The following is a 22,562-nucleotide window of genomic DNA, read 5'->3' on the forward strand; positions in this document are numbered from 1 at the left end:
GAGTAAATAACTAATAACTACTCATGTGAACTAGTGAGTAATGGGGGCAGGCAATATCATTGTCTCAATTATGCAACTGAGGATAAGTAAATCGACATGGATAAGTAAATTGTCAAGGTCAGACAGCTAGGAAAACATGAAGCCATGCTAAATATTCAGGCTGACTTAGGGGGTTCAGTCTTAACCTCTACTCTCAGGTTTCTTGGCCTGGGCTAGGCCATGGAAGAAATTAGAGCTCCCAAACACATTGAAGCTATAAGACGTTTAACAAGTAAGGATGCTATAATACTCTGAACCAAATGCCCAAAATATGCAAAATACATGCTACAGGCCCAGGAATATAAATAAGGGGGTGAGAACAGGGGCCTGTGGGTTCTGGGGAAGCCTTCTTCAGGAATCTGTGGCTTTCATTGATTGGAGTTAGTCAGGAGGTAAAGTGGAGGGAAAGTGTCTCGGGAGGGAGACTCAGTAAGTGCAGACAGGTAGATCTGAGGTGTGTGGGGGGAAGAATAAGGAGACTGACTTGACCAAAGAGAGGTTTCATAAAGCAAAATAGAGATAAAATAAGACATGAAGACAAGGACAGTTTACAGAAGACCCTTGACAACAGTCTTAACTGAGACATCACTTATAAGGAAGCATCAGATTTTTTTTTTAATTGAGATGGTTGTGTGGGGGTCTCACTCTGTCACCCAGGCTGAGTACAATAGTGCAATCTCACCTCACTGCAGCCTCCACCTCCAGGGCTCACGTGATCTTCGCACCTCTGCCTCCCGAGTAGCTGGGACCATGGGTGTGCACCACCAGGCCCAGCTAATATTGTGTATTTTTGGTGGAGACATGTTGCCCAGGCCTGTTCCAAACTCCTGAGCTTAGCGCCAGGATTATAGGCATGAGTCACTGCACCTGGCTACAAGCATCAAATTCTTGAGGAGGAAATTGACCTCACCGAGAGTGTCCTGTGCAGCACAGCTTAGTGTGGAGAGCTGGAGCCAGATGTGGGCTCTGCAGTGCCCTACTCTTGACTGAAGGACCAGCAGAGGGAGAGAGAAGGAAGGGCCAAAGCAGAACCAGTGGGGTCCAGTGAAAGATTGATGCAAGAGAGCTTTAGCCAAGAACAGATCCACCATGTCAGGATCTGAATCAGGCCCAGTCAACACTGAATTCCCACACCTGGCTCTGTGAATAACCTACGACACATCATAGATGCAGAAAACAAGTTTGTTAAATAAATGAATGAGTCATGTAGCTGCCAGCCCAGGCTCTTCATTTTGCACATCAGAAAATAGATCCTAAAGGTTATGTGAATTAACCAAAATTATGAAGATATGAGCAGCAAAATTTAAACTAAACTCCCAAATCCTAACAGTTATTCCAGACTTTTTTTCTGCCATAACTTGCTCTCAAATTGGGAAGTCTCTGGGACTATAATATCAATAACAGATGTCATCCATAACAGAAACTGAGATTTGGGGAAAGATTGCTGGGGTTCTTAGTTAATATTAACTTGGTATTGAACATGTAAATACCAACTTGATGGCAGAACTTCTGATTATAAATGTCCTGTAAGCAGTTTTCAATTTGAGACAGAAGTACAAATGAGAATTAATGACTAGATAGATATATTTGAGAATCACAAATAGAGAACTATTAGCTGAAGGCGTGAGGAACATATTTTTATAATATCATGAATAAGAAATGTTTTTGGTTTCCCATTACTTTAATTAAATATTTTTTAGTCTACTGAAGGATTGTTGAACAAACAGTGCACTTAGCTGCAATCAGCATGTTAATGTTGTTGGAATCACTTCATTTGCACATGTCAATCTCTGATCTGCCTGCATACAGAATGATTCGGGGACCGCTGCATTGACCAAACTATATTAGTGTCCCCTGAACAGCACTGCCAGGGCTCCAGATCTGTCCTGTAGGTCTTATTGGAATCTCTATTCTGTAAGTTTTGCTACATCATGCCAGCTACAGTTTCCAAGGCAAAGTAAAGTTCTTAAAACTTTTCTCAGATTTAGAGCATATGCTTAGGCCATATGTGAAGCAGAGACCTTAGATGTTTCTGCCCTATACAATTTTTCCCTTTGGTTCCCTAAATGCAAAGGGTCAACCCAAATCAGCAGATTAAGTGTGCTATCAATGAAGCTAGACATTGCTGAATTACTGTCATCTAAAACAACACCTGTTTTCTCAGCATGGACTCTACATCATAATTCTACACCAACCCAAAACCTAGTTACTGAGCAATGGGAACCCTACACTGTTTTATGGGAAAGGGTAAGGCACTCTGAAATAAATAAATAAATGTAGATAGATGATAGATAGATAGATAGATAGATAGATAGATAGATAGATAGATAAATAGATAGATTGATTGATTGATTTGGAGAGGTAATCAGGTTCACGGATAGAAATTTTTAAATCTTTTGGGCTTTGTGGTGAGTTGAATGTTGGTCCCACCCAAAAGATGTGCCCAACCAGAACCTGTGAATGTGACTTATTTGTAGGTAGGGTCTTTGCAGGCATCATTCAGTTAAGGACCTTGAGATGTGCTCACCCTGGATTATCCAGGTGGGTCCTAAATCCCCTGACCAGTGTCCTTTTATGAAACAGAAAAGGAGAAGACACATGCACAGGGAAGTCCCTATGAAGAAGCAGACAGAGTTTAGAGCTATCAGCCACAAGTCAGAAAACATCTAGACCCACCAAAAGCTGGCAGGCGTGAGGAAGGACTTCCTCTAGAGCCCTCAGAGGGAGCAGGACCCTTCTGACACCTTGATTTTGGACTTCTGCTCCAAAACTGTAAGAGAATAAACTTTTGTTATTTCCAGTCAACAAGTTTGTGATAATTAATTACAGCAACCACAGGAAGCAAATACAGAGTTCATAAAGTGAAAGATTTTTCTCTCTTTTGATCCCCTTGGAACAAAGATCTCAATCTTATCTTCAATAATTCAACCCTTCAAAAATGCTACTCTTGGCTCCAACAAACAAGAATTATCATTGAGGTTAAGCGAGTTTTTGGTGCAGCAGCCAACAGGTAGAAATTATCTGTGTGTTGATATTTTTTTTCTTCCTGGAAAAGCACAAGAAATTCAGAGTTCACATCTCATAAGCCAATTTTGAAATCACATACATTTCTCCAATCCTCCATTCCTTCCCACAATCGCCTTGCTGTTGTCAGAGAAAGCACTGTTACCAGGAGGTGAGCTTTATTTCACTATCAGGGTTGGCTTCTGTCAATTCCTTACAGGGAGTAAAGCTGAGTTATTACAGAGGTGACCAAAATCACCACCTGAATGCACTTACTGAGAGCTTCAACAACTGAGTCACCAAGTTCCTCTCCACTCTAATTCTGACATCAGTTTAGGCAAAATAAACTCCCATGTGAAATACCCATCCAACATCCAAAAGACAAAGTTCCTTGACTTTTCAGACTCCAGTGATCTCCACTTCACTTTCCCAACTCAGTTTCATGGGCAAATCCTAAAGCCTGTCTTCACTGCCAAGCCTCCTCCCCAAACCCTGTCCCCCTTAAAAAGTGACCCACAATTCCTATATGGTGGCTACTGATTATAAATCCTTTCAGCCAGCTTGTTGTAACCAGTTCCCACTCCACAACCTAGAAACTAACCTATACCACATCTCAGTTAAAAGGAATCCTCCACTCATTGAAAGCTAGACTCTCCACCAATAGTAGATTATTTGTTTTCTGTTTCCAATAACAATTCCTCCTTCCTCTCTATCTCTCTTCCTATCTCTCTCCTATATCTTTAATAGTATTTTCTCAAAGGCTGTTCCCACTCAACACTTCCCAGAGATTGCTGAACCCTCTCTTAACTTGGTCATTGCCGTCCACCTTTGACTTCCCACAGCCCAGCTTCTTGGAAATGCTGGTCACCTTGAGTTTTTCCACTTCCTCACCTCTTATTCACTCTCAATCTCTAATGTTCACTCACATGACTTCAATGAAACTCTTTCAACAAGGTCACACAAATGTAACAAAAATGTTTGTCACTGCACCTGACCTCTCAGTGGCTTTCCATGCTGCTGAATCCTCCTTGTCACTCTATCCTCCTTCTGTTCCTGCGTATCATGGACAGAAAGTTTGTCCCCCCAAAATTCATATGTGGAAATCCTAACTCCCAGGTGATGGTATTAGGAGGTGGAGATTTGGGGAGGCAATTATTTCATGACGGTGAAGCCCTCCTGAATGGAATTAGTGCCTCCATAAATAGATGCAAAAGAGAAGCTTTCTTTTTCTGCCACGTAAGGATGCAATGAGAAGAATGTCATCTGCAAGCCAGGAAAAGGGCCCTCACCAGACACTAGATCTGCCAGCATTTTTGTCTCAGACTTCCCAGGCTCCCAAACTGTGAGAAATAAATTGTGGAAGTTACCTGTCTATGGTATTTTTGTTATAGCAGACCAAACCAAGACACTGGGACACCATTATCTCCTGGGTCTCCTCAAGTTTCCTGAACCATTTTTGCCAATCCCGTATATTTACATAGTTCTGCCTTCTTCTCTTCTTGCACACTCACCTATATACTAGTGATTCCAAAATTGTCTAGATCCTAAATGCTTTTCCTGAAGTTGATACCAACTGTCTGCTGGGCGTGTCCATCTTTATACTCTGTACTTTAAATCCAACATTTAACTTAATAACTATTTCCTCATAAAATCAACTTTCCTATTTCAAAGAGTGGAACCACCACGCACTCCTCACTCCATGGCCTGCTTACTGTTGCTCCTCCCTCCTAAGTATTTCTTGTGCCAATTCCCCACTCCTGATCTCCTATCAATGCCTTAGTTCAGGCCTTATTGATCCCCCTTCTAGACTATAGCCTCCTGACAGTTCTCTCTGCCAGTAGCCTCAACCCTTTCACGTCCATTCTCCCTGTTGCAATTGGAGGAATCTTCCTAAAATGCCAATCATGTTATCATTTAAATCCTTCAGCGGCTCCCTACTATCTACAAACCACATAGCCTGACCTAGTAAACCATTTGATGTCTGCCTTCTATCTCTTTCCAGCCTAATTTCTTGTCCTTTTCCTCTTAACTCCCTATTATTATGCCAAACAACTTATAGTCCCTGCATAAAACACATCTTACACCTTTCAACTAGCTGTTTTCTCTGCCTGAGGTAGTCTTTCCCATCCTTGTGTTGCCTCACAAACTCCTCATCAATCATGAGGCAACCCAGGCATCTTCTTATCTGAAAGGTTTTACCTAAATCCAATCTGTGACCCTCACACCTGCCCCGACTTAGGCAGTCAGGCATCCTTTCTCTTCCTTCCTCCAGTACCCTAAACACACTTCAGGTCTAGCATACAGCACACTATTTTGAAAGTGCTTTTGTCTATATTTCCTCAACTAGTCAATGTGTATGCCCACTGAAGTAAGCCTTTAAATCCTCCTCATCTTCATGACATCAGTGTTAGCCCATGTCAGAAATTTAGTCAATTTTGGCTGAAATATTTTAACATCTGATCACCTGAAGAGTTGGGGTGATCAAGATTGGTCTAGCAGTTTATGGGAAGAAGAAACTGTGTCCACACAAATTTATACTAGCAGGAGGGAGAAATTCTTTCCCAACCAGAGAAACCCACAGAAGGCGGAACAATTAAGAAGTGGGAATGAACATAATGTATGTGGAAGATGGGAGGAAATCGATCTGACTCAAGCAGAAGACACTGCTGGAGAGTTCGGTGGGTTGGGTGGGATGAGATGCAAGAGAGTCTCACAGGGGTATGAATGAGACTCAGTATACTAGCTTCCTATTGCTGTTGTAAGAAATTAACATAAACTCAGTGGCTTAAAACGACAGAAGTCAATTATCTTACAGTTCAGGAAGTCGGAGGCAGAAATGAGTCTCACTGGGCTAAGATCAAGGTGTTGGCCAGATGATGCTCCTTTCTGGAGGCTCTAGGGGAGAACCATTTTCTGATTTTTCCAGCTTCTTAGATGCTGTCCTTATTTCTTGGCTCATGATCCTATTCCAGCTTCAAAACCAGCAAGGGCTGGTTGAGTCTTCCTCACAACCCTCTGCTATCACACTTTCTTCTGCTTCCCTCTTTCACTTTTAAAGATGCTTATGATTACATTGGGCACACCTAGATAATCTGGGAAAATCTCCCAATCTCAAGGTCAACTGATTGAAAACACTGACTTTATCTGAACCTTAAATCCCCTTTGCCATGTAACCTATTCACAGGTCCTAAGGATTAGGACATGATATCTCTGGGGGTGGGGGGGCATTATTCTGCCTACCACACTCAGAAACTAATTGGAAACCTCTGTCCAACTCTTAAGCCTTAAATGCCATGAGGAAAGCATAGAGCTCCAGACTGAGCTGCCCTAAATCACCCTCTCTGAAATCTTTCACAATTGAGTCATGATGAGGTGTTTTTTTTGTAATTTGCCTTTGTGCTCAAAATATTGTAGGAGCCCAGCACTCTATTGTGCCACTCTGCTGCCTATATGCACACAAAACAATTTAATAGCAGATATTCTTGGGGTACCTTAATCACATATACATACACAGGTACATGACCATTTTGAGTCTTTCTCTTTGAATAGATGAGGTTGCCCCTGAGAAATGGGCCAGTTGGCATACTGTAGGATGCCCACATGTGTAATATTTTAAATTATTTTAATTCACTTAATTGGATCTGCTTTCTATTAACATAGTAGGCACTGTGATTCCCATGACACCAACAGGGCTGCGTGAGTCTCTCACTTTTGTATAACATTAATTAATCATGACAATAAACTATCTCAAATGTAGTTATCATCTTTCTTAGAGCTCAAAGAGTTTCATACAATTTATCCTTTTTCTTTCAAAAATACTTCTAAGGGGTTACTGGCTGCAGGATCACTATTTGAGATTAAAATAAGAAATCATTTTCTTGCATCAGTGAAAGGCAAAAGGAAATTTATAAATGCAATGCTCTAATAGAAAAAATAATCACATATTTTATTTCCATATATGCAAATTGTTAATTCAAAGATGTTTAAGAGAAGCTTTCTGAACTTGATTTCCTTCTACCTTCAAAGTATAGGGGACCATGTCTTCATTCATTCATTCATTTAACAAACATTTCATATAAACTTTCAGGTATCAGATACCATATTCCCTAGAATCCATAAAGATTCAACAAGACAATGTCATTGTCCTCAAGGAGCTTACTGTTAGAAGGAGACAGACCATACACTTTAAACAAACATATGAACAAATAAGCCATCTTTCAGATAATGATGAGTGCTCTGAATAATAACAATAAAATAGTGCCAGGTAAAAGAGAGAGAAAGTGAGAGATAATAGAAAAAGGTTATTTTAGTTTGAATGGTTAGGGAAGGCCTACACAGATATTTGAATAAAAAGCCAGGCATGTGAAGAAATGAGAAAAGGATGAACATGCCAATTTGATTCCATTGAACAAATGTTAATTAAGTATAGACTATGTGCCAGTCGTGGTTTTTGGTGCTGGAGAGAAAGCAAGTATAAATAACCTGCTTATGGCAGAACAAGCCAGAATAGATAAAGAAATGAACAAAATGTATATGTAGAATTATGTTGTGTCCATACATGTTTTTACCAAACACATTTACCCTCTAATTATCTGACAAATGATATAATTATCAAAAGCACAAAATCTTAGTAGTAGAGGTCAGTTTAACTATCTCTCTTCCTAAACATGGTTTTCAAATTCTGGCAATGGAACTATTTGTTTAAATAAAATAGTATGCAGAATTCCAACATAAACAAATAAAAGTGGTCTGCTCTGTGGAAGGATTGTGAAAGTCCACACTCTTACCTATTCTGCCTCCCCTCAAAGCCCCTACCACCATTTTGCAGCGATGTTAATTTCTTGGTTTTGATCACTGGATCATTTGATCATGGTTGTGTAAAATGTTAATATCAGGAGAAGCTGGGTCAAGGATATATGGGAACTCTGTATACTAGTTTGTAACTTTTCTGTAAATCTAAAGTTATTTCAAACTAAAAAGTTGAAAGAAAAGTAATCCTACCACCATCACTACCAGACAGCCAAACTTGGGGCACGACAGACACCAGCTGACATCATTAACCTTGATCACGCCTGGCCAGTTTGGCCTATTTACTAAGGATCTTCAGAAAAGGGGAATTCCTTTCTAGGTAGCCTAGTCTGGTTTTTAACCATTCTTAACACCAGAAGATACTTTCCTATGACTCTTGTGATCCTTTATGCTCTAAGATAAACCCACTTTTTCAAGTTTTGTCATCAATGGAAAATTAATTTGTCTTCTCTAAAAACCTTGTGATGTATTTATAGACCTCATAATTCTGCATCAACTTTCTTTCCACAAGTTAAGAGCAATGCCATCATCTTTTCTCATGGGTCTTCTACTTCCACTTTTGAATCATTCAGGAAACTCTCCACTGTAAGTATTTTTTCATCTTCTTAAACTATGGTGTCCAGAGCTCATCACTGGATTTTAAATAAATAAAAGAAGCCTCAGCCAGTATCAAATACCTTGGGTAAGAGGGTTGTTTTATCACTCAGACTTTATACATAACATTCCTATTGGATATTACTGCCATAACAACCTCTCTACATTACCATATTTTGTTTTTTCTTACACATTTTTTTCACACTGCTTATGACAGTCATTAAGCCAAGTGCCCCAGGCATTTGCTCTTAACCAATGAACAGGCAGAGCCAGACTGGGAACTTCAAGTCTTTCAGCAAGTCACAAAGTGCCAAAAATGCTCTCTCTCCAGGAGACATATTCCCTGAGTTAGAGAAAGTAGAAATTCGTTCTGATCTCATTCACCTGAGATCATTCAACAATAAGATAAGTGAACTGTCTGAGTCCGTGACCCTGTCTGTTGGACCTTTCCTTGCTTTAGTTCCCTGCCTGAAAAGTGAGGATGAGAGTGTTTACCAACTTTGCACGGGTGTTGCAAGAGTTGATTAAGGCTTATATGGCACCATCTGATGACAGTCTCTGTGGCTGTGCCACTCAAGTTGTCAGAGGCTGTGAAATGCTCGTGTGCCTCAAGGGCACCCCCTTAAAGCTCAATATCACAACTCTAGGTTACTTGCTGTGACCATCACTAGAATATAACCCAACTGTACTTTCAGACATGCACACCGAGTGCCAGTAAGGCTATCATCCAAAGCTGAAAAGCAGTTTTTCTAATGCTGCAGGCTCATGCACAAGGTACCAAAATAGCACCAGAAATACTATACCCATATTGCTTTATCCTAGACATCTGACACTTGTAAAGCTGATGCCAAATTTCTTGTCACATATGTGTCTGGAAGCCTTCATGCTGAGAGGCATTTCTTATCTTCTGACATTTCAGAGAGCTGCATAAAGCTAGACAAGCACAGAGCCTCCTTCTAAAAGGGATGAAGCAGAGGCGAGCATTCTTTTCAGGTGACCTCTGAAACCTTCATTGGAGGAAATCCAAGACACCCTTCAGCACATCTGTAATCCTCAGGATATTCCAAATGTTTGAGTGTGCAGCTTCCAGTTAGTAACAGCTGAACTGCCCTGGCTCTCCAAGGTCCTCTGAAAACAATTTGCCCATCAGCCAAATGAGGAAATGCTATTGTAAGCAAACCAATCATAAGATCAGACAATCCTCAGGGGCCCAGGGCCCAGATGCTCTGCCTCTGGTGACACAGGCCACCCCATCTATTACATTCAGGCTTCCAGTTGATGCTAATGATTGTTGTGACTGACACCCCCAAACAGAAACAAAACTAGGATATTTGGACATGATACAATAGTTGACAATTTCTAGTGATTCCCTTCTCTTCTGATCTTACCTACACAAACTGCCTGACAAAGTGGGTGTTATGCAGACCTCCCCCACAATTGCCAAAGAGCAGGGGTTTCTAGTAGGAGAGTCCCCTAAAGCAATGTGTGTCAGAATAACCTTGTTTTAAATGCAAATTCCTGGACCTTATTCTAGACCTTTGAATTAGGACCTCAGGCAAATGGGATCCAAGAATCTACATTTGGAACAAATTCCTCAGATGATTTTTTTAGCTTTTTATTTTCCCAGATAATTTTTACACACACTAAATTTTTTAGAAACCTGATGGAATTTTCAAGTAAATTAAAATTCATACAAACCCTCAGCTCATTGGGAGAGTTTCTGGCCACAAGCCTATATTTAGTGGTCATTGAGCCACTACTCTAAATACCCACAGCAAACCACCCTGTGCTCAAGAGGAAGGAAAAAGTTTCATGATTTTATCCTTGTCTCAGCCTCATTGTTCATGCTCCTCTTTTGGAACAATAAGCACTGCCATATGATGCTTCTGGCATCCGTTGCCTTGTATTGTTTAACTTTTTGTGTTAGTTTTTTATTGCTGCCATAGAAGATTACCACAAACGTGGCACAAGTTTATTATCTTACAGTACTGTAGGTTAGAAGTCCAATACAGAAGTCACTGGGCTAAAATCAAGGTGTCAGCAGGACTAGGTTCCTTGCTGGAGGCTCCAGGGGTAAATCCGTTTTGGTGCCTTTTCCAGTTTCTAGAGGCCACCCACACTTCTTGGCTCATGGTCCTCCTCCATCTTCAAAGCCAGCAATATTGTATCTCCGATTCTTCACATCTCCTTCTGACTCTTCTGCCTCCATCCTCCACTTTTAAGGACCCTTGTGACCATATGAGGGCCACTCAGATAATCCAGGATACCTTTCCTATCTCAAGGTTCTTAAGATGTGATTACATGCATGACTACATCTGCCAAGTCCCTTTTGCCAAGTAAGGTAACATTTTCACAAGTTCCTGTGATCTAAGATATGGATATCTTTAAGGGGCCATTATTCTACCTGCCCCAGCTTTCATCTATAATATGAAGGGATGTCTTCATTTGGGTTCCTGCAAAAGCAGACCCTGAGACTGGGATTTGAGTAGAAGTCCCACAAAGCCCAGTAAAGGAGTGGGGCTGTCAGGTAGTAAGGGAGGAAAGCAAATAACTTGTGAATTAATGAGCAGGAGACTTCTACAGGCAACTAGACTGAATTCTCCTGAGGACTGTGTAAAACACACATTACAGTAGTCCCACCTTGGGGAAAGGAAACTAGAGCATATATCCACCAATTCGCATCATTTCGTAGTTAGGGGTCACATTAACTCCCCATGCGCTTCCAGCACTTCATGCTTCCCTGACTGTGGATGGGCTCCACAGCTAGTGAATATTCCTGGCAGAAACACTCAACAGGCCATAAGCTTGTTCCATCTGAGAGGCCTCCAGAGTGGGCCAAGAAGATATGGACGGGACATCAATAGCATCTGAATCAAGGGGGTTGGTGTTTGAGCCAAGTATGGCATTATGTCTCAAAAGTTTCAATGCTCATATCCTTTGACCTAGCAATTCCACCTCCAGGGAATGCACGCTAAGAGATATATGGACACAATGATTGTTTATAATGTTTTAAAGAATTGGAAATTATTTAAATTCCATTAATAAGGGATTAGTTATATGGTGATACAATTGAACATTCTGCTATAATTGGATATAACTATGTGGGTCTATATTTATTAATAGGGAAACCAGTTCCTGACATACTGCTGAGTGGGGGAAAAAAAGCAGGTTACAAATAGTAAGTATATTATAAATCCATTTATGTAAAATTATGTATGTATAATATATATGTGTGTGTATGTATAGCAAGATGTCTCAAAGAATGTTCATCAAAACTCTAACAGTAGTTATTTCCAGGAAGCAGAATTTCTCATCCTTTACACTTTCTTCTTGATGTGTCTCTGTATTACAAAAAAAAATTACAATAAACAATGTATTGTTTATTAATCAATTATAAAGATACTTGCAATCTTTTCAAAAAGATTTCAAATGTGTCCTAAAAGATAAGCTTCTATTTAGTTCTAATACGATAATGTCTATGTGCTTACATATATGTCTCCATTTTAAAACTACATGAAGCTGAGTACCCCCATGCATTATACAAAATAGGGCATATTTTGAACACAGCAGGCACTTAATAATAATTGATGTTCATCAATATGAAATTTCATACTATTTCATCAGTATGAAATTCAATGCAACATATGGAACAAACTGGGTCATGGTAACATTTTCACAATGCATGGAATGACTTCCCAGGGAGCTGAGAGGCCTGGCCTGGCTCTATTAGGTGGGGGCCTGCTCTGGCAGGCAAGGAAGGCCTGACCTTGCATGAGCACACCCATGTCATCCCAGAGATACCATCAGAGCCCCAGCTTATCTTAGGTAGAAGAGAAAACAAATGCAACTGTAGCCTTGCAGTTTTACAGTACAAATGAGACAAGTGGAATCTGTGTTAATCTCTTAGAAATTAATTCAATGGTTTCTCCCTTCAAACTCTAGGCCTGCCTTGCAAAAGCATTCCACTTCCTGTTATGCATGATGGCAAAGCTGACTGGAACTGTCAAGAGGAAGAACAAGTGGGAGAGTAAGTCACGGTGTACCTATAGGGTCACAGAAATTTAAAAGTATAACTAGGTGTGGGACTTCACACACATGCCGCCTCTTTTTTATGTCTAATGGGGAAATTTTCTCACCTGCTCAGGTTGCTCTTAGACTCTCTTTTGTTGCTCAGAATCTAAATAATGAGCAAATAGAGGAAAAATAGAAAAGTGGACAAGTCCCCGTTTGTGTATATATTAAAGAGCTGAGAGAGGTGGCAAGAGGAAGGAGGGAGAGAGACCAGAAAATCATGTGGAATGGGTGCCAGGGAGTTTGGGGATTGTGAGGAAACAGTTGGAGATTCAGAGCTTTGGGGAGCACCTGATATGCAAGTGAAAGAAAATGAAGATAACAGTAAAGTAGATGTTAAGATGCTTTTTCTATAGTAAGAATGCATACTCCATACTAACATCTATTGAATTGCATACTGTAAATGGGTGGATTGTATGGTATGTAAATGACACCTCAATAAAGCTGTTTTTTAAAAAAGAATACTCCATTCTGAAAAAATGCATGCTCCTCTTTGGTGGTTTACTGAGAGACTGCAAAAAATATCTGAAGAATCCTAATTACCTTTTAGATACCAGACCACTCCTTTGAATTCATTCTTTCACAGAGGCTGTGCCATGTGGAACTTCAGTTATGTTTAGGTTCTGATAGGTTAGAGAAAGGACCCTTAAGATTCTCTGGTCTATCCCAGCACTTTGGGAGGCCAAGGCGGGTGGATCACGAGGTCAAGAGATCGAGACCATCCTGGTCAACATGGTGAAACCCCGTCTCTACTAAAAATACAAAAAATTAGCTGGGCATGGTGGCCCATGCCTGTAATCCCAGCTACTCGGGAGGCTGAGGCAGGAGAATTGCCTGAATTCAGGAGGCGGAGGTTGCGGTGAGCCAAGATCACGCCATTGCACTCCAGCCTGGGTAACAGCAGCGAAACTTCGTCTCAAAAAAAAAAAAAAATTCTCTGGTCTAAGGCTCTCACTTCAAAGGTAAGGAAATGAAGCCACTGAGGCTAGGTAAGTCTGCACTGTCACACAGCAGCAAAGCTAGGAATTATGGAGGTCTGAGCTCAGGTCTTTCAAAATGCACCACCCCACCCTATCTGATGCTCTTCCTGCTATTGTTTACAGAAAAAAACAATTTGAGGATAAGCATGATTAGAACACATAGTTATTATGCCCATGGTTGAGTCTAGTTTTTCTGGCCTTTAAAACAAGTCAGTCTGACTGGCACCAATCCAATCAGTTGCACACCACTGCCCAGCTAACAGCCTAGCCATGGAGATCTGGCCTTCCCAGTCCAAGCTTGGAGAACAAACAATCCCCACAATGGCAATGTTGCTTTCACCTACTTTTGAAGAACAATAGGAAAACAGCAATAGCTACCTACAATCATTGGACACTTATCCATGCAGCAACTTGGGCAGAGTAGTCAGAGCCCTGTGACACTGAAATTTAGAGAGTTCAAATTTTGAGTAAGAACTTTAAAACTACTAGATGTCACTAATGTAAATAATACCCATCTGTGAATCACATCAGAAATTTACAAAGTTAATTATGGGATCACATTTCTGATGCTCTCCCAGGATGGCTCTGGCGCCTGCTATGTGCTAGGCGCTGGTCTAGACATTTTACATATGGCATCTCTTTTAATCTCCACAATAATTCCATCACATGGGTATTAATCACCCCACTCTGTAAGTAAGAAAAAAAAGAAAAAAAACTGAAAACATGATGGGAGCAGGACCAGGCAACTAAAGGATAAGTTTTGATGTCAAGAAACAGCCCTAGGGCTCAAGGAGAGTATCTTCATGATGTACGTTAAGTCTGTTCCAGAATAGTTCTCCTTTATCCCTTAAGAGTCACCTCAATGCCTATCATCCATCAATAGTTTCATTCATTTTTTAACTTAAATACCTTTAGTAGTCACCCATAAAATCGGGAATATCCCTAGGCATTGATCCGAGTCGGCAACACTACGTTACAGAATAAGCAGAATCTCAGTAGACTACCATGATAAAAGTATTACTTGCTCATGCAAAGTCTGATGCAGATGTTTGGAGCCATTTTAGAGGATCAGAAATGAGATAAGAAGAGCACAGTAGATATGCAGGATGTTCTAGATTCAGAGCATGGAAGATCACGCAGCCTATAGGTGGAGAGTAACATTTCCACCCACATTCCATTAGCCAGAAATCAGTCACACGGCCAACCTAACTGCACAGGAGTCTGAGAAATGTAGGGAAGTGCAGAAATGGGTGAGCATTACAATACCCACTACATTCCCAAAAGAATTATACATTTGATTCTTATTTGTCAGCACATCAGTTAATGAGAATTAGTATCAACAACAGATACAAGTAGTACCTAGGAGTCTCTTCTTCAGGACAGGACCAGAAAAGAAGAGATGGAAAAGGGACTGTGACAGAGACATATGTACATATTTAACAATTTTGTTAGGTTTTGCCTGACTTGAAAGATCAATCTACTAAGCTTTGCTGTGTCTCCAGCTCACTGGCTGATACTTTCAATGGCTTTAGTTGTATGCTGAATTAGACTTTAAGTTTTGCAAGTATAATTTCTCCCAGAAATAACAGAAATAAAGCTATTTATTCATTTTATTCATAGAGGCAAATAGGTACAACTGAATAAATAAATGTTTTCCTGACAAGTTGAATATAAAAGATCTTAATGAAGTGACTTTTTTTTTCATTTTACTTCTACCATAAAATTCAACAACAAACGATATGGTCCTGAAAGGAAACAATAATCATCAAATTTAAGAATGTGTCAAATTTTTAAAATTATATATTTAAAGGAAAAACTATAACTTATTAAAACTTTAATAATAACTATTAATGCATCACCCATACAATTAAGACAGAAACCTGGCTTGAAACCTTCTTCACTCAGTCTATCCAAGCACCAACTACATGTCATTTTATCCCCAAAATATCTCTCCAGTTTGTCATCTTCTCTCTATCTTCTATCCCCATTGTCACTGCTTCAAACTTTCTCACCTGGAGTATGACACCACCTCCTAGATGACCTCTCTGTATTCAGTCTTTTCAACCCCCCCTTTTCAACCTCCTATCCCTGAGAGAAGTGCTTTTGAAACTGCAGGTGCAAGGGTGTCCTCTTGGAAGGTTAAACACGCAGATTCCAAAATTTTCCACCAGGAATTCTGATTCAGTAAATCCAGTGTTGACAAAAAAAAAAAAGCATGGTAGATATGTAGAATGTTTTAGATTCAGAGCATGGAAGATCACACAGCCTACAGGTAGAAAACACCATTTCCACCCACATTCCATTTGCCAGCAATCAGTCACATGGCCAAAAAAGGAGTCAAACTCTGTAAAATATTTGAAGAGATTTATTCTGAGCCAAATATGAGTGACCAATGGCCTGTGACACAAAACTCAGGAGATCATGAGAACATGTGCCCAAGATGGTCAGGGTACAGCTTAGTTTTATACATTTTAGGAAGACATGAGCCATCTATAAAATACATGTAGGATGTATATTGGTTTGGTCCAGGAAGGCAGGACAATTAACTGGAAGCAAGGGCCTCCAAGTCATAGGTGGATTCAAAGACTTACTGATTGGCATCAATTCACTGAATCAGTTAGGTTATTGTCTAAAGACTTAGGAATGTCTGGGTTAAGATAAGGAGTTGTAGAGACCAAGGTTTTATCATGCATGTGAAGCCTCCAGGTAGCAAGCTTCCAGAATAGATTGTAAATGTTTCTTATCAGACTTAAAAAGTCTGTTCTATCAGTAATTCCAAAAGAGAGGCGTCTCAACCCCCTCTTCCTAGCATGGCTAAAACTAGTTTTTCCATTTAACTTTGGAATGGCCTTGCCAAGAGGAAGGGTCCATTGGAATGGTCAAGGGGCTTAGAATTTTATTTTTAGTTTATACCAGGAGAGTTCAGGGTTCTGAATTTTTAACAAGCACAACAGAAGATTTTAATGTATGTGATCTTGAGAGAAACACTGCTCCACAAAAAACTCTCAACAAGAATTTCAAATCTAAGTTGTCAGTCCTTTGTTTAAAGCAATTGAATGGCCATCCAAATCCCAAGGCCCTTACTATGGAATATAAAGCCACCATGACACAGTCCTAGAGTATCTTTTCAACCCATTTCCCTATTTCTCCTCAAACCTTACAGTTTCAGAACCATCAGTGCCAAACTATTTGCACTTCCTGAGCACACTATATTGATTCATGCCTCCGTATCTTAGCCATGTTGAAGCAGGATTTTTCTCGGCCCCTTTGCTAGACTCGCAGCAGGGGTGCCCCCTCTACTCACAGCCTGCCATGCTCAGCCCCTTGCAGGAGGCAGCATGTGAGTAAATGAGTGTTGGGCCCAGCCAGCCACTCTGACCAACACAGGAGCAAGCTCTGTGCAGGGCCCACGGCCAAGCCAGGTGTTACCTCAAGGGGAATGGGGCAGTGCCCAGCTGCCAGCGACCCTGAAGCTTCAGAGGGAGTGTGATAATTGCTGTTTTAGTTCCATTGTCTTCAGCCTTATGGTAGCATGTTAGCAGCTCAGTCGGTCCCTTGCTCCATTGCATGGGGTGGCTGCCCTCCGCTGGCAAGGGCAAAGGGCCTGTGCTACAGCTTTTCAGAGTACCGGTGCTCAGCGGGTCCCAAGCTCTTGTCCCACATCCAAGAAGAATGGTGTCACACTGATGACTGAGGGTGATGAGAGCAGAGGATTTTACTGAGTGACAAAACAGCTCTCAGAAGAGAGGGGTTGGGGGGTGGGGGCAGGGATGCCCCTGCAGTCCATTGGTTTCTCCCTGTGTGATTAGGTCTGAGGCTTTCTATGACTCAGAATGGGAGTGCATGCTGACTGGTTTGTGAGTATGCAAAAAAGGTTAGAGCAAAGACATCACTCAAAGGTGGGCACCACAGTGTAGAAAAACAATTATTAAAGGGTAAAATAGGTGAAAGGTGGAGACCAATCAGAGGAAAACACACCAAACAGGAAGACAGTTTCTTAATCTGGTCCAAGGATTTAACTTATAGCTTGGCTTTCAGGCTTTAAACGGTCTTTGACCTGGAAGGGGTTTCACTGGGGACTCCTATCTGCCTAGGCATCTGGCTGCCTCCTGTCACTATCAATGTTGTTCTGGCTACCCAGAATTTCCATGCCCATTGTCTTCCTGGTAACAAGCATGTACCTTCAAACCTGAGCTCAATTCTGTTGTTAATTTCTTCTAATAAACCACCATTGACAAGTTAATGTCTTCCTCCTCTTTCATCCTCCTGTCTGCTCTGACCATTGAAGTACTTCTATTACCACACATCTTTGTTTACATTCCTCTCATTCCCTACCTAACCTCCTTACCTCATCTCAGTGCCTGGCATGTAGAAGGCACTAAATAAACTTTGTTGAACTATAGCTAAATATGAAACAAGAGCTTTTTCGGAGACAGAAACAAAGATTCCTCTTTGGATTATTTGGTCCTTTAAATTAAATATTTCCATTCGGTTCAGTTTATAGCATTTTTTTCTTTCTTCATTATTCATTAATGAATTATTCATTTCCTTCATTAATTCTACAAACACTTTTTGAAAACCTACTATGCACATCATTGTACAATAATGCTACCTAAAATCCTGTGTTTATATGCTAGAAACTATTAGATACAGTCTTTTTTTACCTTTTATTCCCAACAGATCTTTCATTAATTTTCTTAAGTAATTGTTCTTGTCCCAGGTAAAGAGCATTTTGAAGAATGGCATCTTTTGAGATAGTAATAATAAATGTTTCCTTTCCAATAAAACTAAAATATTTCCCAAATAGTATAGTATAGTGTTAAAACGATATCTATACATTTGTGTTTCTACCTCATGGGCTTCTTTGGGGAAGTACATGAGAAAGTCAATAGCAGCCAACCAGCCTACTGTTTAACCCACATCCCTAATCAATCAATATATATTTTTTCATAGCACCACATAAGCACCTAAGTCACACCCTAAGGGAGAATGAAAAAACAGAAAGAATGGGCCACTGTCTTTCTTTATTCATCTCTACATCTCTGTACTGAAAGACCTCCTCTGGATTCTAAAAGCAGCCTTGACAGTTGAAAATGCAGCACACATTTTGTAGCCTTGACCACCCCTAGATGATTTAAAAAAAAACAACAACACCTTTTTTGTATATTTATTCTAAAATTCAGGTCAGGATCTTAAACCTGAACATAACAATGTATTTAAACATTACTGCTTTACTCAATTTCTTACATATCTTATTGTGTAAATTTGTCTTACAAAGGAGAAAATGTTATTATAATATCATAAAATAGGCAGTGAAACTCTAAAACTTGCCAAATACTGCAATCTAAAATCATTTTCTGACAGAAGAAGACACTGCTCCTTTTTAGAAAAAGAGAGGAGTTATCACAAATGTATTCTTTCTGACATCAAAACAAAAAGAATGATTACTCATTTTATATTTGTTGGCATGGAGTTATTTGGACATGGTTAAAAATATCTCCAAGAACAGTCGTCACTCTAGCCACAAACCTGTAAATCTTCCCTTCAGAGATGAAAACTGTCCACAGTAATCAACAGTTACATTCCAAGTCTGACACTCCCAGACACCCAAACAACACAATGCCGGGCGGCTGGAGAGCACAGTTAGCATTACAGAAATCACACTCCCTCTGCCCAGAGAACAAGTGGATCAAACATCAAAACTGTCCCAGAAATATGCAATGTGGGGTTATAAATACGCTCCCACAGAGGGATAAGAATTTGTAAGAAAGTTTAAAATCATTTGTACATTGGCTATAATTTTTTTAAAAAAGAAAACAATAAGTGCTGATGAGTATATGCAGAAATCAGAACTCTCATACATTGCTGCTAGGAATGTAAAGTGTGCAGCCTTCAGGGGATTCCTCAGTAAGTCAAACATAAAATATCATATGACCCAGAAATTTCATTCCTAGGTATATGCCCAGAAGAATTGAAAACAGGGAGTCAGGCAGATGCTTGTACACCAGCAGCAGCACTATATCTACTTGCCAAAAGATAGAAAAAACAGAAATGTCCATCAATGCATGAATGAACAAATAAAACATGGTATAACCATCCAATAGAATATTTTTCAGCCTTAAAACAGAATGAAGTCCTGAATGGCCGGACGCGGTGGCTCACACCTATAATCCCAGTACTTTGGGAGGCCGAGGCAGGTGGATCACAAGGTCAAGAGATCGAGACCATCCTGGTCAACAAGATGAAACCCCGTCTCTGCTAAAAATACAAGAATTAGGTGGGCATGGTGGTGCACGCCTGTAGTCCCAGCTACTCGGGAGGCTGAGGCAGGAGAATTGCTTGAACCCAGGAGGTGGAGGTTGCAGTAAGCCGAGATCATGCCATTGCACTCCAGTCTGGGTAACAACAGCGAAACTCTATCTAAAAAAAAAAAAAAAAAAAAAAAAGAATGAAGTTCTGAGACATGCCTTAGCGTCCATGAACCTTGAAAATATCATGTGAAATGAAAGAAGCCAGTCACAAAAGGCCACATATAATATGATCCCATTTATATGAAATATCCAAGAATAGGCAAATCTATAGAGACAGAAAACAGATTACTAGTTTCCAGAAGCTGTGGGTAGGGGAGGATGGGGAGTGACTGCTTAATATTTCCTGTTTCCATCTGGGGTGGTGAAAATACTCTGGAGCTAGATACTGGTGATAGTTGCACAACAATGTGAATGTCCTAAATGCCAATGAATTGGATGCTTTAAAAATGCTTAATCTGGGCTGGGCACAGTGGCTCACACCTGTAGCCTGAGCACTTGGAAGGTTGAGACAGGAGGATCGCTTGAACCCAGGAGTCTAAGACCAACCTGAGAAACATACAGAGACCTCATCTCTACGAAAAAAAAAAAAAAAAGAAAAACAGCCAGGCATGGTGCCATGTGCCTGTAGTCCCAGCTACTTGAAAGGCAAAGGCTTAAAACCAGGAGGTCCAAGCTGCAGTGAACTCTGTGCCACTGTACTCAGGCCTGGGTGACAGAATAACACCCTCTTTAAAAAAAAGCGGGGGATTAATCTGCAATTTTACAGGCAGTAGAGAAAAAAATGATTAAAATGGTAAATTTTATATTAACTGAATTTTACTACAATAAAAAACCATTTGTCAGTTAAATGATTTTTTTTTATTGCATTTTAGGTTTTGGGGTACATGTGCAGAGCATGCAATACAGTTGCGTAGGTACACACATGGCAGTGTGTTTTGTTTGCTTTCTCCCCTTCACGCACATTTGGCATTTCTCCCCAGGCTATCCCTCCCCACCTCCCCCTCCCACTGGCCCTCCCCTTTTCCCCCCTATAGACCCCAGTGTTTGGTACTCCCCTCTCTGTGTCCATGTGTTCTCATTTTTCATCACACACCTATGAGTGAGAATATGCGATGTTTCATTTTCTGTTCTTGTGTCAGTTTGCTGAGAATGATGTTCTCCAGATTCATCCATGTCCATACAAACGACACGAACTCATCATTTCTGATTGCTGCATAATATTCCATGGTGTATATGTGCCACATTTTCCCAATCCAGTCTATCATCGATGGGCATTTGGGTTGATTCCTGGTCTTTGCTATTGTAAACAGTGCTGCAATGAACATTCGTGTGCATGTGTCCTTGTAGTAGAACGATTTATAGTACTTTGGATATATACCCAGTAACGGGATTGCTGGGTCAATGGGAATTTCTATTTCTAAGGCCTTGAGGAATCGCCACACCTTCTTCCACAATGGTTGGACTAATTTACACTCCCACCAACAGTGTAAAAGTGTTCCTTTTTCTCCACATCCTCTCCAGCATCTGTTGTCTCCAGATTTTTTAATGATCGCCATTCTAACTGGCGTGAGATGGTATCTCAATGTGGTTTTGATTTGCATCTCTCTGATGACCAGTGACGATGAGCATTTTTTCATATGATTGTTGGCCTCATATATGTCTTCTTTCGTAAAGTGTCTGTTCATATCCTTTGCCCACTTTTGAATGGGCTTGTTTCTTTTTTTCCTGTAAATCTGTTTGAGTTCTTTGTAAATTCTGGCTATCAGCGCTTTGTCAGATGGGTAAACTGCAAAAATTTTTTCCCATTCTGTTGGTTGCCGATTCACTCTAGTGACTGTTTCTTTTGCCATGCAGAAGCTGTGGAGTTTCATTAGGTCCCATTTGTCTATTTTGGCTTTTGTTGCCAATGCTTTTGGTGTTTTGTTCATGAAGTCCTTGCCTACTCCTATGTCCTGGATGGTTTTGCCTAGATTTCCTTCTAGGGTTTTTATGGTGCCAGGTCTTATGTTTAAGTCTTTAATCCATCTGGAGTTAATTTTGGTGTAAGGTGTCAGGAAGGGGTCCAGTTTCTGCTTTCTACACATGGCTAGCCAGTTTTCCCAACACCATTTGTTGAACAGGGAATCCTTTCCCCATTGCTTGTTTTTGTCAGGTTTATCAAAGATTGTATGGTTGTAGCTATGTTGTGTTGCCTCTGATGCCTCTGTTCTGTTCCATTGATCTATATCTCTGTTTTGGTACCAGTACCATGCTGTTTTGATTACTGTAGCCTTGTAGTATAGCTTGAAATCTGGTAGTGTGATGCCCCCCACTGTGTTCTTTTTGCTTAGAATTGACTTGGCTATGCGGGCTCTCTTTTGGTTCCATATGAAGTTCATGGTGGTTTTTTCCAGTTCTGTGAAGAAAGTCAATGGTAGCTTGATGGGTATAGCACTGATTTTGTAAATTACTTTGGGCAGTATAGCCATTTTCACGATATTAATTCTTCCTAACTATGAACATGGAATGTTTCTCCATCTGTTTGTGTCCTCTCTGATTTCGTTGAGCAGTGGTTTGTAGTTTTCCCTGAAGAGGTTCCTTGTGAGTTGTATTCCTAGGTATTTTATTCTTTTTGTAGCAATTGTGAATGGCAGTTCGTTCTTGATTTGGCTCTCTTTAAGTCTGTTATTGGTGTAGAGGAAGGCTTGTGATTTTTGCACATTGATTTTATATCCTGAGACTTTGCTGAAGTTGCTTATCAGTTTCAGGAGTTTTT

General features: G+C 40.4%; 1 protein-coding gene across 8 annotated transcripts in view; it reads right to left on the minus strand.

The window, feature by feature from the left end:
- Positions 1-22,562, minus strand: part of LOC144581750 (uncharacterized) — a 259,124-nt gene that overhangs the window by 164,551 nt on the left and 72,011 nt on the right. Inside the window, exon 3 of one of the 8 annotated variants that reach the window (XR_013532899.1) lies at positions 2,716-19,916. The exons of the other annotated variants lie outside the window; for them this stretch is intronic. The gene's annotated coding sequence lies outside the window, so the exon portion shown is untranslated. The remainder of the gene's footprint in view (positions 1-2,715; positions 19,917-22,562) is intronic. 8 annotated transcript variants of the gene reach the window in all.

This window comes from Callithrix jacchus, chromosome 3 (assembly GCF_049354715.1).
Source record: "Callithrix jacchus isolate 240 chromosome 3, calJac240_pri, whole genome shotgun sequence".
Taxonomy (NCBI): domain Eukaryota; kingdom Metazoa; phylum Chordata; class Mammalia; order Primates; family Cebidae; genus Callithrix; species Callithrix jacchus.